Source organism: Hermetia illucens, chromosome 3 (assembly GCF_905115235.1).
Source record: "Hermetia illucens chromosome 3, iHerIll2.2.curated.20191125, whole genome shotgun sequence".
In the NCBI taxonomy this organism is placed as follows: domain Eukaryota; kingdom Metazoa; phylum Arthropoda; class Insecta; order Diptera; family Stratiomyidae; genus Hermetia; species Hermetia illucens.
In genome coordinates this window covers 26,615,202-26,629,836 of record NC_051851.1, presented here as the reverse complement: position 1 = coordinate 26,629,836, position 14,635 = coordinate 26,615,202, and positions in this window count along the sequence as shown.

The window sequence follows — 14,635 nt, the reverse complement described above, 5'->3', positions numbered from 1 at the left end:
TATCTTGGGTACGACACTTGTCCAAACAAAATTCCATCCGAAAATTATGACTGAACATATACCTAAGCGCAAAAGACTTCTAAGATCGGTACCAGTATACAATGTGATACCATTTAAGTACATGAAGTGTGTCCGCTTGCAGGTAGATCATGTTTAATTGCAGAATCACACTTTCTAGCATCTTTCAGTAGCCATGAAAGTGAGTTTAGTGCCATATAAAACCGGGTAGGAGTAAATGAACCCCTAGGGAAATGCTTCTCTTTGCGCGAATGTGCTCTGAGTTGAATAAACTGACTAGTTTAGAATCATTGCGATACAGACGTAGGATATAGATTAGCCAGGTTGCTAAGCAGATATTGAGTCCACAGTAAACTTCTCTTTGGAATTCCTCTATACAAATCGGTAAACTTTCTGCCCCTTCCACTTATAATCGTCGTTATGAATTGGTAAAGGGTTCACAAGCAGGTAATCGGTATTGTATCTGTGGGCTCCGATTGCACGTCCTCTTTGGGGAGAAGAGGGGCAATCCTACCCGGCGTCGGCACGGTTCCCCAAATTATGCTTTAATTCACCCCTTTTCGAGACTGCTCTACTGTTCAATGCCAAGCGTCCTTGCGGCGACCCACTCGTCGATCATATTAGGAGAGACACTTTCCTTAATTTGTGACCTATCCGTTGCCACTTTCGCCTTTCGATCATATTGCCCACCGGAGACAAGCCCGTGTATCCACCAAATTTTTCATTTGAAATAGTATCAGGCCAGTGTACTCCGATGATATGACGCAGACATTTGTTGATGAAGGCTTGGAGCTTTTAAGTAACAGTGGAGTTCACTGTGCTACTCCCACACAGCAACACAGAAAGAACACTAGCACAGCGGTGGTAGTACGTGGATGCTCTGGCCATTTATGTAGATAGGGAGACCATCAGACTGACACCCTTGGGTTCATTGGTGTTTATCTTCAGTCCAACTCACTTGCCTCTATTTCCGAATCCAGAGTCATTTGGCCAAGGATCATGACCTGGTGAGAGGGCGATAGGGTGAGTGGGTCATAGTCCATTAAATTGTTCTACGTCCTCCAGGTAAGGCAGCATGAAGACGTCATCGCTAATAAGAAGAGATAATATTGGTGACAAGATGCAACTCTAGCGGACTCCGCTTTTGACCTCAAAATCTTCCCAGATTTTAACGGTGCAACACATGACATTTTCCGCCATCATATATCGCTCAGATAATATCTATTAATTTCCCCGGAATGTCTCTCCTGCGTAGAGTACTCAAGATACACTCCCTGTTCACGCTATTGAAAGCTTTCTCAAACTTGATGAAGAGCAGGTGTAGCGAAGATATGAACTCCGCGCACTGTTCTAATAATCCGTAAGTCCGTAAGGTGTTGATGTGGTCAATGCAGGACGATGGTAAACGTAAACCAGCCTGCTCTCTACCCATCAAGCTTTCGAGATATTCTCTGTTCCAGGATTATTGCGAATTCAAGGAATAGGCAGATACACCTCCAATTGTCACACTAAAATAGGTGCCCTTGCTTGGAATTAAAATTCCATCCACTTCTTCCGTTTTCTGGAAAAGGTTTCGGATTTCCTGGATTTTCATATGGCTGGTAGTAGAAGATCTGCAGAAACTGCAGGTGCAGCGATAAATAACTCTGCGGGCAGACCGCACTGATAGCTGAAATGATTTCACTTGGAGGAACACTCGGTATCTGCTTGTTATGGTAACTAGCCATTTCATCCACAAGAGGAGAAGCTTCACTGGATGTGATACTGTTAAGAACCGTAGTAAAGTATTCTTTCCACCTTTTCAGCTATTTGTCATGGTAGATGAGAAGTCGACCGTTAGCCTCGTTCAAAGGGCCATCGAGAAATTTGCGACAACATGCAAGCTCTTTAGTGATGCCTCCTTAACAGCGCAGTGGGAAATTTCCTCTTTTCACGGCACACCCTAAGCTGAACTTCTTGGGATTTCGCCCGGTATCGGAGTTCGAGCAGGTCACGCCTGCCATCACTCGCAGCGGTTAATAGAGCTTCCAATTCCTTCCGTTGATCAATCGGCTTCCACGATTCCACAGCGAGCCAGACCTTTTAACGCTCCTTCGGGAAGTGATCGGAGAAAGGAGTATTTCTTATGGCAGCCTAATACTCATTAATATTATCAGTCGGCTTACTCAGTATATCTGCCGTCTGGTCAGCACGATAGCTGTCCTATTGTCGAGCGACAGCTGCATAGGACAAGCGGTCGGTATTACCTTTGAGGGTTCGCAGCTGCCTAACCCTGCGAGAAATGGTGGATGCAACACGCAAGCGACCATCAGATGGTGATCTTTTTCGAGGCCAATGTTATTTCCTCTCTTTGACGTACATCCAGGAAAGAACTCCTAAATATACTGCTGATCGTGCAATTATTGATCTGATTGCTCGAGAAAGCGGGCATCTTGCGGAATTTATCGAGGAGCGTACACACATTGCAGAAAACAATCGTGGTCCGTTTTCTCTAACCAGAGGTCTTCGCATGAGGTAAGTTCCTGTCCTAGGCATTGTTGACGTTTCCGTAGCAGGTTTGCAGGTTGCTAGCCCACAAATTTCTATCTTTTGAGTGGTGCTTTGAAGTGGCGGTGAAGAAGACGAGATAGCAACCCTGCAGGCCAAACCAAAGCCGAGGAGAATGTCCATGTGGTGGCATCGAGAAACGCTGCACTCACTCTGGTCTACTTGGCGTGATACAGTAGGTGAATACTCCATAGGCCTAATCAGGGCGATCAGACTCGAATCTGAACGGGGACTCATCTGAAGTGGCAATATCGAGATATACCCCCCCTCCCCCTCGGTTATAGCTGTTGGCTCTGTAATGAGAATAGAAGTTTAGGAGTAGGAGGTGCTTACGTTCAAGCAAACAGAGACCTTCGGGTTTCAAACGTGATCTTGCGTTTCAATATGGATGCTATAATCCAAAGTTCGGTAAAGATTTAGGTAGGTCTTACATTCAACAGTATGAATAAACTTAGCCAAGCACTCAGTATAGACTGCTACCGTTGTGTTAGTCTCTGCGGGGCTGCAATTGTGATCACTAATCAATCCGTGACTTACGAAAACTGTGGAATTAAGTCAACATGACAGGTGCTCACGTTAAACCACTCGGATGTAACTATCCCTTTGAGTCGCCTCTTAGGAGAAGCAGGGAGAATTTTGGGTGTATTCTCAAAACCTCAAATCACAGGGCAGGTCCTGTAACTTTGGGTTCTGGTACCACGTCCTTTTAGGGGAAGGTGGGTGATTCCCGTAGTGACAAAGGATAAAAATTCCTATGGCTGACTAATGACCTAATTTATACCATGTATCAACCGACCGTGTATATTAGCGATCTTCTGATACATGAAATTCAGGAAACCCTTTTGAGTTGTCTATGGTTCGTCGAATCGCCTCTTCGAAAACTTCCGTAAAATTCGTGCCTGGGACAGTGACATAGAGGATGCCTCCGGCGGTACTCCACTTATCTTTAGCTTCTGTCACTTAAAACTGCATTGAATGGACGACCTGATAGGATTCGATCGGTGATTCGAAAAAGGCTTCCCTGGCTTCTCAGGTACGTTGCATTCTGAACATGTCTGGAGTGACTTTCGGACCCTCGTTTCATTATTCTTCATTCGTCTGCGCGCGGTACTGATACTCATTGGAGTCAAGTCATGTTTTACCTCGATAAGTCGCATTTTAAACGAATTTTTCATGGTCGATCCCTTCAGTAACTCAAAAGAGTGATACGACAGTGGATCTTCTGGCGTGCAAGTTGATAGCTGCAACTGTACCACAATACACAAATGACTGTATCTAAAGTAATGACTTATCAGCGCACAGTCAAGACAAAATCTCGTCATTAATTTGAGATAGAATTCTCGGAGTCACTGGTGATGCATAAAACCTTGTCTATGCGGAGGATCTAATTCGGAAAATTATTTATTTAATTAACGGACAACAAACAGAGAGAATTCCAATTAATTATTGTTAATTAAGTTAAAAGGACCAAGCTGTTTTGCATTATAATTTCGGCAAAGCTTGGGAATCGGGGAATGAAAATAGACTTCGAGCTCCGCAAAGGGCACGTTGAAAATATCTGCGTTACGTGTGTTATAAGACGCAGGACGGCAGGTGATCTCGTCAGCGGCGGAGCAGTCCATCAGGCCCGAGGAAAGAATGTGCATAGATCCAGATAGGATCTACGCTGTTGTTGGAAGGGAAGGTTTAGAAAGCGGGAGGGGTAATCCGCACGAGGGAAGCTTTTCTTAAAGAAGAGGGAACGGGTGAATTTACGTTGCACATTTTCAAGGGCAAGACAATCACAGTTACGGGAGGGTGACCAGATCACGGAGCAATACTCGAGGGTATTCCTTACGAGGGAATTGAAGAGAGCTAAGGAGGGTTGAATGGAGTCAAAATCAGAGGAGAAGCGAACAATAAAGCCTGACAATTTTGCTGCTCGATTGATGACATCGAGGCAATGGGTGTCAAAGCGGAGCTTATTGTCGAAAGTGACTCCCAGGTCTTGAGTGGAATTTAAGCAGGATAAGGAATGTCCGTCAAGCGAGTAGGAGAAAGAAGTGGGTGAGGATTTTAGGGAGTAGCACATAGAGTGACACTTTCTGACGTTTAGCGCTAAACCATTAGTCGAGCACCAACGAAGCAGAGTGTCCAGGTTATTCTGAAGGGAAACACAGTCCATAAGCGACGATATAGCGGAAAACAGCTTAAGGTCGTCTGCATAGAGCAAATAGGGACAAGTAAGGAGGGGAGGAAGGTCGTTAATAAAAAATAAAAATAGCAAAGGACCCAGAATAGACCCCTGTGGGACGCCAGAAGAGAGGGAGAAGGAGCGGGAAATACAGCCGTCAAAAGAGACGCGGCAGGATCGGTTGGAAAGGTAAGAGGCAAGCCATAAAACAAGTGGTATGGGAACGTTTAGGGACGAGAGTTTGGATAGAAGTATCTTGTGATTTACAGTGTGGAAGGCTTTCGCGAAGTCAGTGTAAATGGTATGCACTTCTTGCCGTGAATTTAGACATTTGACGACAAAGTTGGTAAAGTCAAGCAAGTTGGAGGCAGTGGACCTACGTTTAACGAAGCCGTGTTGTTCTTTTACTATGTGTTGGCCAAAGTGGGCGGACAACCAGTCGCTGACATATCTTTCCAGGATTTTGGAACAGGAGGAGAGGAGGGAAATGGGATGGCAATTCTCGGCAAGCGAACGATCGCCACTTTTGTGAATGGGGATAATAAGAGCCTCTTTCCACAAGCTGGGAAAATGATACTCTTCAAGGCTTTTGTTGAAAAAATTCTATACAAGCTCTTTGGAGTTCGTTTTGAAGCTCAGTGGAAACTCCAGCCTGACAGTGAAGAAAAGTGTTTCGGCTAGTGTTGAACCTGTTGCCGCGCTATAGCGTGATGTTGCTGTAACACCGCCCCTGCCTCCTCAGTGGTCTCAAGTCGAACATGCTGCTGGTGTACAGCCTGCTGTATAGTCACGTGCATCTTAACGGTTGACGAATTATTTGCATAACAAGAGGTTGCAAGATGTTGTATCTGCTCCTAGTATTGGAATTTCACAGTAGCAGCGGATTATAAAACGGTTCACTTCTTCAGATGATTCGATTCGCTGCTTACGCGAGCCTGCTGAGCAAGCTACCGCAGGCGGACCCGTGATCCTTATAATAAGACCTGGTATCCATCATGGAAAATAAGTCACCAAATCAAACGAATCCATCCGGTTATCTATACCAGACTGTCAGGTGTGGAAGCTATCGTTTCCTCAGTGCGTTATCTATCTCTCTAGCTTACAATTTCCTTATTCTTATGGTTGACTTCAATCAACCCCGACGACCATTTTATCCATTCCAACATCTACGTTCATTAAAAATTAAATAATGTCCCTTTTAATAAATCCCGAAGCCTGTATGAAACGATGTGTTATGGTAAATACTTTGTCAAGAAATGCAACAAGCAAGAAGTTCAGTGAACAAACACATCTCGCAAAAGATTCCGACGGAAATTCCCTCTATCAGATCAGATTATCTCGGATGCATTCCACAGTATGAACTAAACAGAATGGGAAGCTTTTCCAAAATATCTCCACAGATTGGGGTATGGAGAAGTGAATTCGCCGTGGCCACCCTGGAAAGCTCTAGTGAGAATCTGTTGCTCCTCTGTTAGCTAGCATTCACGCAACATTGTTTACAATCTTTTCTAGATAAAATGAGTACGATAATCGTATCTGCAGACAGTTGTGGTAGGCACGTGGTCGATGGATTCGTGTGTCTTCCCTTGGTTCGGTAGGAGTATGTCGAATGAGTTTTCGATGAATTTGGCACCTTGGGACATGCTCTGGCTACTAACTGGTTTCCCAAACCTCAAAAGAACTCTATATGAAAAGTGGAGGTCTATTAGCATGTCTTCCGCCTTTCCTGCTTCCAATATCCAATTCATTATCGTCTCTCGCCACACTTGTCTCCCGGCGTGGCGTTATCTGTTAAAACTTAAATTTATTGATAAACGTGACATGATTCTTTCCGGTAATAGCTTCTGAACTTTTTTATGGAAGCAGAGGTGCGACGTTGTTCCCTATAAAAACAATCCCCAGAGTAATACCGATGAAAAAATGATGAGATACTCTTGTTTATGTAATTGGTGTTATGTTGCATGGTTGATTGAAGGCAACGGTGCTGGAGACGACGGTAAAGTTGGAGATAATAGTCCGACGTTAACTGGATAGATTGGAATTTATGCTGATAGTGGCTCACTTCTGTGGAAAAAACGGTAGCGTTCCAACATTGGCTTGCGTAGTCATCGCAACCATGTACAACCTTGGAAGTTGGTGAACATTGGCGGGAGGAGATGGAGTCTTGTTGGATCTATCTCTTCTTCATTGGAGAAAAGTTGTTTTAAGCTTAACAAGTGATGCTAGCAATAAATTACTTTAGATAATTGCATCCATTGATGCGATCAGCATAGAATTCATGCAATCATGCATAAATAACGTAAATCAATGTTAATAGTGAATTGTTCCGCTTCATGTCGGACTGAAGGGTATGCAGGCATGCGACTTGATGATATCTCTGCAAATATGTAATTACTATGGCGAGGTATTTGTTCAATTTTCAAGTCAGATATTGAGGATATCGAAAATCTAAATATATCCTTGGATTTTCAACACTGAGACATGAGACCAACAAGATCCGTGACTACCAGCTTGGGGATTTTCAGTAGCATATCATTCAACACTGTTGATCCAAACACCTTGGTCGAAAAGCCCCAAAATTCTAGCACCTGAAGAAGCTTGCAATTTAATAGCCCCGCTAGCCTCTGCTGATCCACTCATATGGTGGATTGATTGTATCCGACATTAAACAAGATACTGCGCAACGGAAAAATAATCGCCCTTCATCCGCTATCGATACACAGATACAGAAGTAACTGCTGTCTCATCTGGTTAGGCTTCATTACTGCTGGCTAGACTTTTAGTGACCCATCCGGTTCTGCTTCATTTCCATTTTTCAACAGGTTCATCAGAATTTGACCGCAAAAAAAAACCGAACTAAAGGTATTCTAGCATAAAAGTTTTCTATTAATTTTATTGCTAATTAATTGAGTGAACTTGAGAAGGTCTCGGAAGTTACAGGTTTAGGGAATGTTGTTTATATATGCATGTTTGTATATATGACTCTTTTCATTGATGTTTTTTTTTGGCTTGAGTTTTGTGTTGAATAGAAGAAAATTCTCCTGAAACGAAAACAACAGATAAATATGGTAATAAGGAAAGGATAAGCCGGATTCGCATTGACTACTTAATCAAGTTTGTTTGCTGAATTTTGTGTTAGTTTGATACTATCAGGGGAATACCGTTGAACTCATTAATCTGTTTCAAGAGGATAGAATCGTTATTTTCAAAATCATTAGCTTCGCAGCAATCATCTACTTCACTTACATACGTCTAAGTGGCCTAGTTATCGATTAGTGGCCTTTATTTTGGTGGCTACTAGCAGACCTAGATAGATAAATTGTTCGCATATTCAATATTCCGCCCATTATTCGAGATAGGGAGAATACGATATGTGAGACAAATTAGGTTTAACTGTTGATCTCCTTCATGACGTGCAAGCATAAAAAAAGTGAAGAGTAATGGCCGAATTTACAATTTCATTCCATGGAGGAGTGGTAAATTTACGGAGGGGAGAAGAAGAGCGAGAAGAGAGGTGACACTGGGAAACGCTGTATACCCTTTAGTTTGCTGGCCGTGATGCAACAGGCGAATGCTTCATAGCCTAATTAGGGCGATTAGACCCAAGTCTGCATGGGAACTCATCTTAAGTGGCCTTGTGGGAGTTTTATGGGGGCTGTTAGTTACGTCGAAGCGAACAAGAGACCTTGGGGCCTCAAACGTGGTGTTGCGGTTCAACACAGGTTCCGTACTCCAAAAATCGGTAGAAATTTAGGTTAGTCTTGCATCCACCAGTATAAACAAACGGACCCGCGTACTGTGTGCTTGTATCGGCGGGACTCTGATTCTTCTTTTTCTTTAGCCTTTGTCCCGTTTGGGGTCGGCTCGTCGTGATTGGTTTCGCCATTTAGTTCTGTCAAATGCCTTATTTGGATGTAATCTCGAAGCGTTTAAATCCACGTCCAGCGTATTAAGTCACCGTTGTTTCGACTGTCCTTATGGTCGCTTACCGTCGACAGCGATATTCAGACCAATCTTGGCAAGTGAATTCTCGTTACTGCGAATTACGTGACCATACCATCGAAGACGCCTCTCTCGCAGTTTTTCCACGATCGGTTCAACTGCATATCGATCGCGGATATTCTCATTTCGGATGTGATCAAAACGTGTTACGCTGAACTAGTGGCGTAATATCTTCGTCTCCATTGCCGCAAGACACCGTTCATTGTCTTTTATAGTCGGCCAACACTCAGAACCATAGAGAGCGACAAGAGGGACACGTCGATCACAAAGAACACCAGTTGTGGAATGCCACTTTATCCAGAACGCGTTAATGCATAAAGTAATTTCATTACGCAGTTCTGCATTGGCTGATAGCATTGACCTGAGATTTTTAATTCGTTCAGTTCTGGGCAGGTTACTGAAGCTGACAACACTGAGCGATTTAAATATCTCGAGTCAATGCTGTCAGCTAATGGAGGGAAACACAAAACCGTTCATACTTGAAGCTTTCGGTTTCGCAACTTGTTTAACAGGGTTCCAGAGAGAGAACCTCTCACTTCTCCATTTATGCTCACCTTTTTCTCTGCGTGGACAAACTTCGAAATTAAGCCCTATCGTTTTGACATGAAAATAGCTTCACCTTGGGTGACCATATCTTCTTAAGAGGGCAGGGGTTAGAAAGAGGAGAATTTTCTTCTACTTCTTATACCCTCTCCGCCCTCTTCCTCTTGCGAGGTTTTTGTTGAAAATTCAAGCTTTACCATGGTGATAAGAAAAAACCCACTTTGAGGAGTCCTCACTTTTTAAGGGGGCTGGTAAACGAAATGAGTTTTCAACGGATTTGGAAAGGGGGGACTTCCTCCCTCCCTTTCAATAAACTCCTTACCTCTTCCCGGGATGGGGGCGTCTCCAGCGACTCCATAAGGGAGTCGTACCGTTCCGTAAGGGACTGCATACGAATGCACGGTCAAGATTAAATTTTCAATCTCACCGAAAATCATAAAGTTCCTCCTCTTTATCTTTGGCAGCCACCCTCACTTAAAAGTTATAGCGCCCCCAAGTTGGGCTACTTTGCCCACTGGAAGGCAATTATTGCACATTTGCTTAGAGAACAAGATATCCTCTTTCCCCTTCCCCATTCCGTTGGTGGTAGACAGAAAAGGACAGTTCTTCCCTCCGATCCCTAAATCGCTGTGATAATTACTAATAAGCTTTTTTATTATAAGAAAATAGCCCCACTTTGAGGTGCCGTAATTTTTTAAGAGGAAATCGTCGGAAATTTTCAGTAGAATTGAGGAAAGGCATAGGTTTCGAAAATCAAAATTTACCATGACAATATTAAAATATGAAGTTAGAAGAGAAAACTTTAAAAATTAAAACCTACTGCTTTTACATTAAAATAGCCCTACATTCAGGCGCCTTAACGTTTTATGTGGGAGACCGCTTCAATTCTTTTGATTTCTCTTTCTCTTACATATCCTCTCCACCCGACCGATCTGATGATCTGGATGTAATCGCAAGGCTTTCAAATCCCCATCCAATGTATCAAGCCGATTTAGCAGGTCATCTGTATCTCTATGTGCAAATCGAGAGGAGTTAATCCAAGAAGGTCCTGCCGTTGGGCATGTTCTCATTACTCTTCTGATACGCATGCGAGCCCAGTCTTTGGAGTTTGTGTAACTCTCTGGCCTGTGTGCTAAGTTCAGTTCTTTCAGGGCCTTGCTTTTCCAGTGTATATCCAAAGTTGTATCTTTGGAGTGTAACCCCATTTTTTTCCTGCTATGGGCCTACAAGTCATCAAACCCTCGTAATTTTCCGACAGGTGTTTCTGACATGCGTTTTCCAGAGTAATTTTTGGGTCTAGTGTACTTCCCAAATATTTGACCTCTGTTTCTAGTTTCAACTCCATGCCATGTAGCCTTATGGCTCTCAGGTGATCAAGGTTACGTTTCCTAGTGAATGGTACTATGGTGGTTTTGGCTGGATTGATACGCAGCCCCGCCTTCCTGCACTAGGGACTAGTAAGCTTTAATTCAGTTGCGGTTCTAGCGCACTGAGTATCTTCATGTTTGTCGCTACAGATTAAAACAGCGTCCGCGTAACCCTGGATTTGCATTCCAGTATTTGTTAGCTCGTCTAGAAGTTCATTGATAAAAGATGGCAAGATCCGAGTTGCATAACCCTCCCTTGTCGGGATAAAGATCGAAACACTCGCCAACTAGGTGAAAACACAATGGTGGAGGAGGAAAGACTATTTAAGGAGTGAGCGGTGGTCTTATGGAAAATGATAGCTGCAATCATCGCTCAACAAAGCGCCTGCAACGAGGGCCCCGGAACTTTTGCACTTTATTACACACCGGCCAAACTCCTGGAAGACCATTGCGCAGCCCCTAGCTGCACGTGGTGTCCACAGTCCCCCAGACGTCTTTCCTCAAACACCTCCACTACGATGCTGACATCTGTTTATTTTCTCACCGGACCATGGTGCTTCCCTAAATGGCTCTGAACGAGAGGTAGGTAGAGTTGGACTGCGTATAAACACCAAGAAAACCAAGGTTCTTAGCCTGACGGGTCATCGCATGCTCTCTATATGCATTAATGGGCAGAGCATCGAAGGCTTCGATCAGTCTGTATATCTAGGTAACCATCAACCCATTGTCAACACGTGTCTGCGCCGTATCATCGGAGTATGCTGGCTTGTCGGTCGAAGTGGCAGTGGATAGGTCAGGCATTAAAGAGGGGCGACAACAGAAATGCCGGCTATATTCTGTAGATCTTAGTGTAATTAAGCGGGATTTCATCAGTGCTAACGAGTCTCTTGTTGTTTGTTAGACCAATAAGTCAACACTAGCGAATAGGAAAAACAAGTTTTTATGATTTGAAATACGTCATGTAGTAAAACCCACTTTCCCAAGAAGGTCAATGAGTGGTTGTCCCGGGCGCACTTAGTGCAGAACAGTATAGGAGGTGTACGGGCATCTCGGAAAGCTGTAGGGCATTTCAGGTAACCGTGACAGGTGGCATAACCAATGAAGAGGAAAATGACAACCATATATATATTAGTCCGCCTGTGGGAAACAGAAAATTGATAAAAGAAAACTAGAGAAAAACACTGTAGATCTGCTGCCAAAGAAGCAGCCAGAAGAATTCTGCCAGGTAGCAACCGAACGGATGAAGCAGCCTTTCACGGAAGTTCTTCGAGACACCAAGTGAAGCCTTTGGAGTCGGGAAAATATTGTTTTCTTTGTGAGGACCGTGGCCTGCAGAAAGGAGATGTTGCCTATGTTCCCATTGCCAGCCAGTGCCAGGTCTTCAAAGAAGAGTTGCAAAAAGTGATAAGTCAGGCACCATAATCCACATCCTATAAGGAACATGCACCGGAAAGCAACTGCACACGACTTGATGTGAAAGATGATGCAATAAAGAAAAGTGCTCTTGAACAATCTATATAATACAATACGCTATCGTGGTATATCTATCACTGCTTCCACCTGAGTGAAATATACCGTTAATTTCCGAGTGCAGGGAATGGTCGAGGAGATGGTTTGGTTTGAGTTCGTTGTGCGGAATTGAATTTTTTCAACACACTGAATTCAACAATGAGCCTTATTACCGCAGTTTGCGATACATCGGCGCCTGAAAGGAGACGTCACACCTATGTACCGGCGAGCGGCTGAAATTGCAGGTCTATGAACGAACTGAGGCACGTTTCGACGGATCGTACAACGTGCAAGAAGCAAAGATGAGGTAATCCCTCGATGCACAGAATACGAGAGGGTGGAACAGGAACTCCGCCATGAAATCAACAGTTGAAAGGTACGCTGCTGACAGCGACTACTCAGCGATGTTAACGGGGACCCATTTGGCTTTGGGCATAAGTCGGTTACTGAAAAACTAGGTATTCATCGACCACCTTTTTCCAAGGAAGAAGCGGAGATGGAAGAAATCGTACATGCATTTTTTCTGTCCCCTATTTGAGCTGACACTGTCAGTGAGAGGGATGTACTGAGGAGTGCCCATTCTTCGCCGAAAAGAAAATAAAAGCAGGGCCGGTTGGTATTCCCAACGAAATGGTGAAACTTGTATTTAAGTATGAGTCGGATTTGCTATTCAACACATTCAATGTATCTTTGACGGCGGGTATTTTTCCCTTCCGCTGAAAAATTTCGCGGCTCGTGTTAATAAGCAAAGGCAACTGTGGCCCCGATGTGTCATTTGCGTACTGTCCTCTCAGTGTGTAGGTCACAACTTATCAAGTCAATTCTGACTGACGAAATACAAGCAGTGACCCTTATGACACTAGACTAGATGTAAAAAATGCCTCAAATTCTGCGAGATGGTGCGACATGTTCAAGGTGCTGGAAAATTGTTTCTCTATTTTAGAACTGCGCATTGCTTTCCGACCTGGAAAGGACAGTATACATCGGGGCGGCTCAGAGATCCGTTCGTGGTCCGTGCTTTTGAAACGCCTCATACGATAGTCTGATAAGACTCGAGACAAATCGCCCCTACGCAAAAGATATCACCGCACTGGTTGTCGCACGTACGGTTGAACGAGCTCGGCGCACAGGAGGAATAGTTGTGTGGCGAGTCTCGAGATGGATTACTGGGTAAGAATTCTCCCTGGCTTTGGGGCAATGGTCGTCCTGGGCAAGGAGAGGGTTCCCACAGCTCTCACTATTCGGGCTGGTGAAGCCATGTTCTTGTCGAAGCCGGCGCGGAAACACCTTGACATCATGATAGACATGAAGATCAGTTTCTTTTCTTTATTGCTATCGAAACGACAACAACGCCTGTAATAGGGAATGACCTTACGGTTACGGCCTTTGGCTGTCGAAAGCGGACCATGATTGGTTACTGGAATATGCGCACGCTCTTCGACAGCGGTAGCGAGGACCCTCACAATGCTCGTTTTCTTCAACTTAAGTGGGGATTTCAAAAGTGCAAGCAGGATATTCTGGGCTAAAATGAAGTAAGATGGTGGGACTTTGGAGAGTACTCCTCTTTCTCTCTCTTTTGTGGTAATATACTTTTACACTCTGGAAAATCGAGTAGTAGCGGTGTCGAGTTGCTTCTACCGCTCTCTTGACCTGGGCGCCAGTTTCTTACAGACTTCTAACTGCAAGATTCAGGTCTAGGTAAAGTAGCATTACAATTGTACAATGCTATTCACCAACGGACACTTCCGGTATAGTGGAGAGGGATGTTCTCTACCAGCAATTACACGTTGTTGTCACCTTCCTAAAGGTGAGATTTTAATCGTGATAGGTGGTCTGAATCCGCAGGTAGGCTCTGTCAACACCTTGCTCGGACATGTGATGGGGAAATACGGTTATGGAGACCGTGATGATAATCATGGCAAGTTAGTGGATTTCTGCAACTTCTACCACCTACTATAAGTTGGGTTTGAACTAATTGACGATGACGAACAATAAGATCGACCATTTCGTGATCAGCAGTAGATTTAAAAGTTGTCTCCTTCTCTCTCCTTTCTCGCAGATTTGGAAAGATACGACCTCCCAAGTTCGACATAGACCACTTGTATGGTTCAGCTCTTGGTAGATATACTGGGTAACCCGCCTAAGAATATCGATGAACATTGGGCTGCCATCAAAAATACTCTTTTCTCAGGTACTCCGCAGGTTGTCGGCCATGCTCCGCAAGTGTGTCACAAAATCTGGCTGACTACGGAATTGTGGAAGCGGAACGATGAAGAGGAGGGACTGAGAGCTCCATTGACCGTTACGAGTGATGGCGGCTGTGGCGCACTTAAACTTTGATATCGAGCGAAACTCGGAGAAATTCAGCGTAGTGTGTAGACAAATGAGAATTTCCTATTGCGCTGGTAAAGGAAGATGCTTCAGAATTCAGAAGTGTATACTGCATCACGAAAGAACTTGCATGTGGTCGGCAATC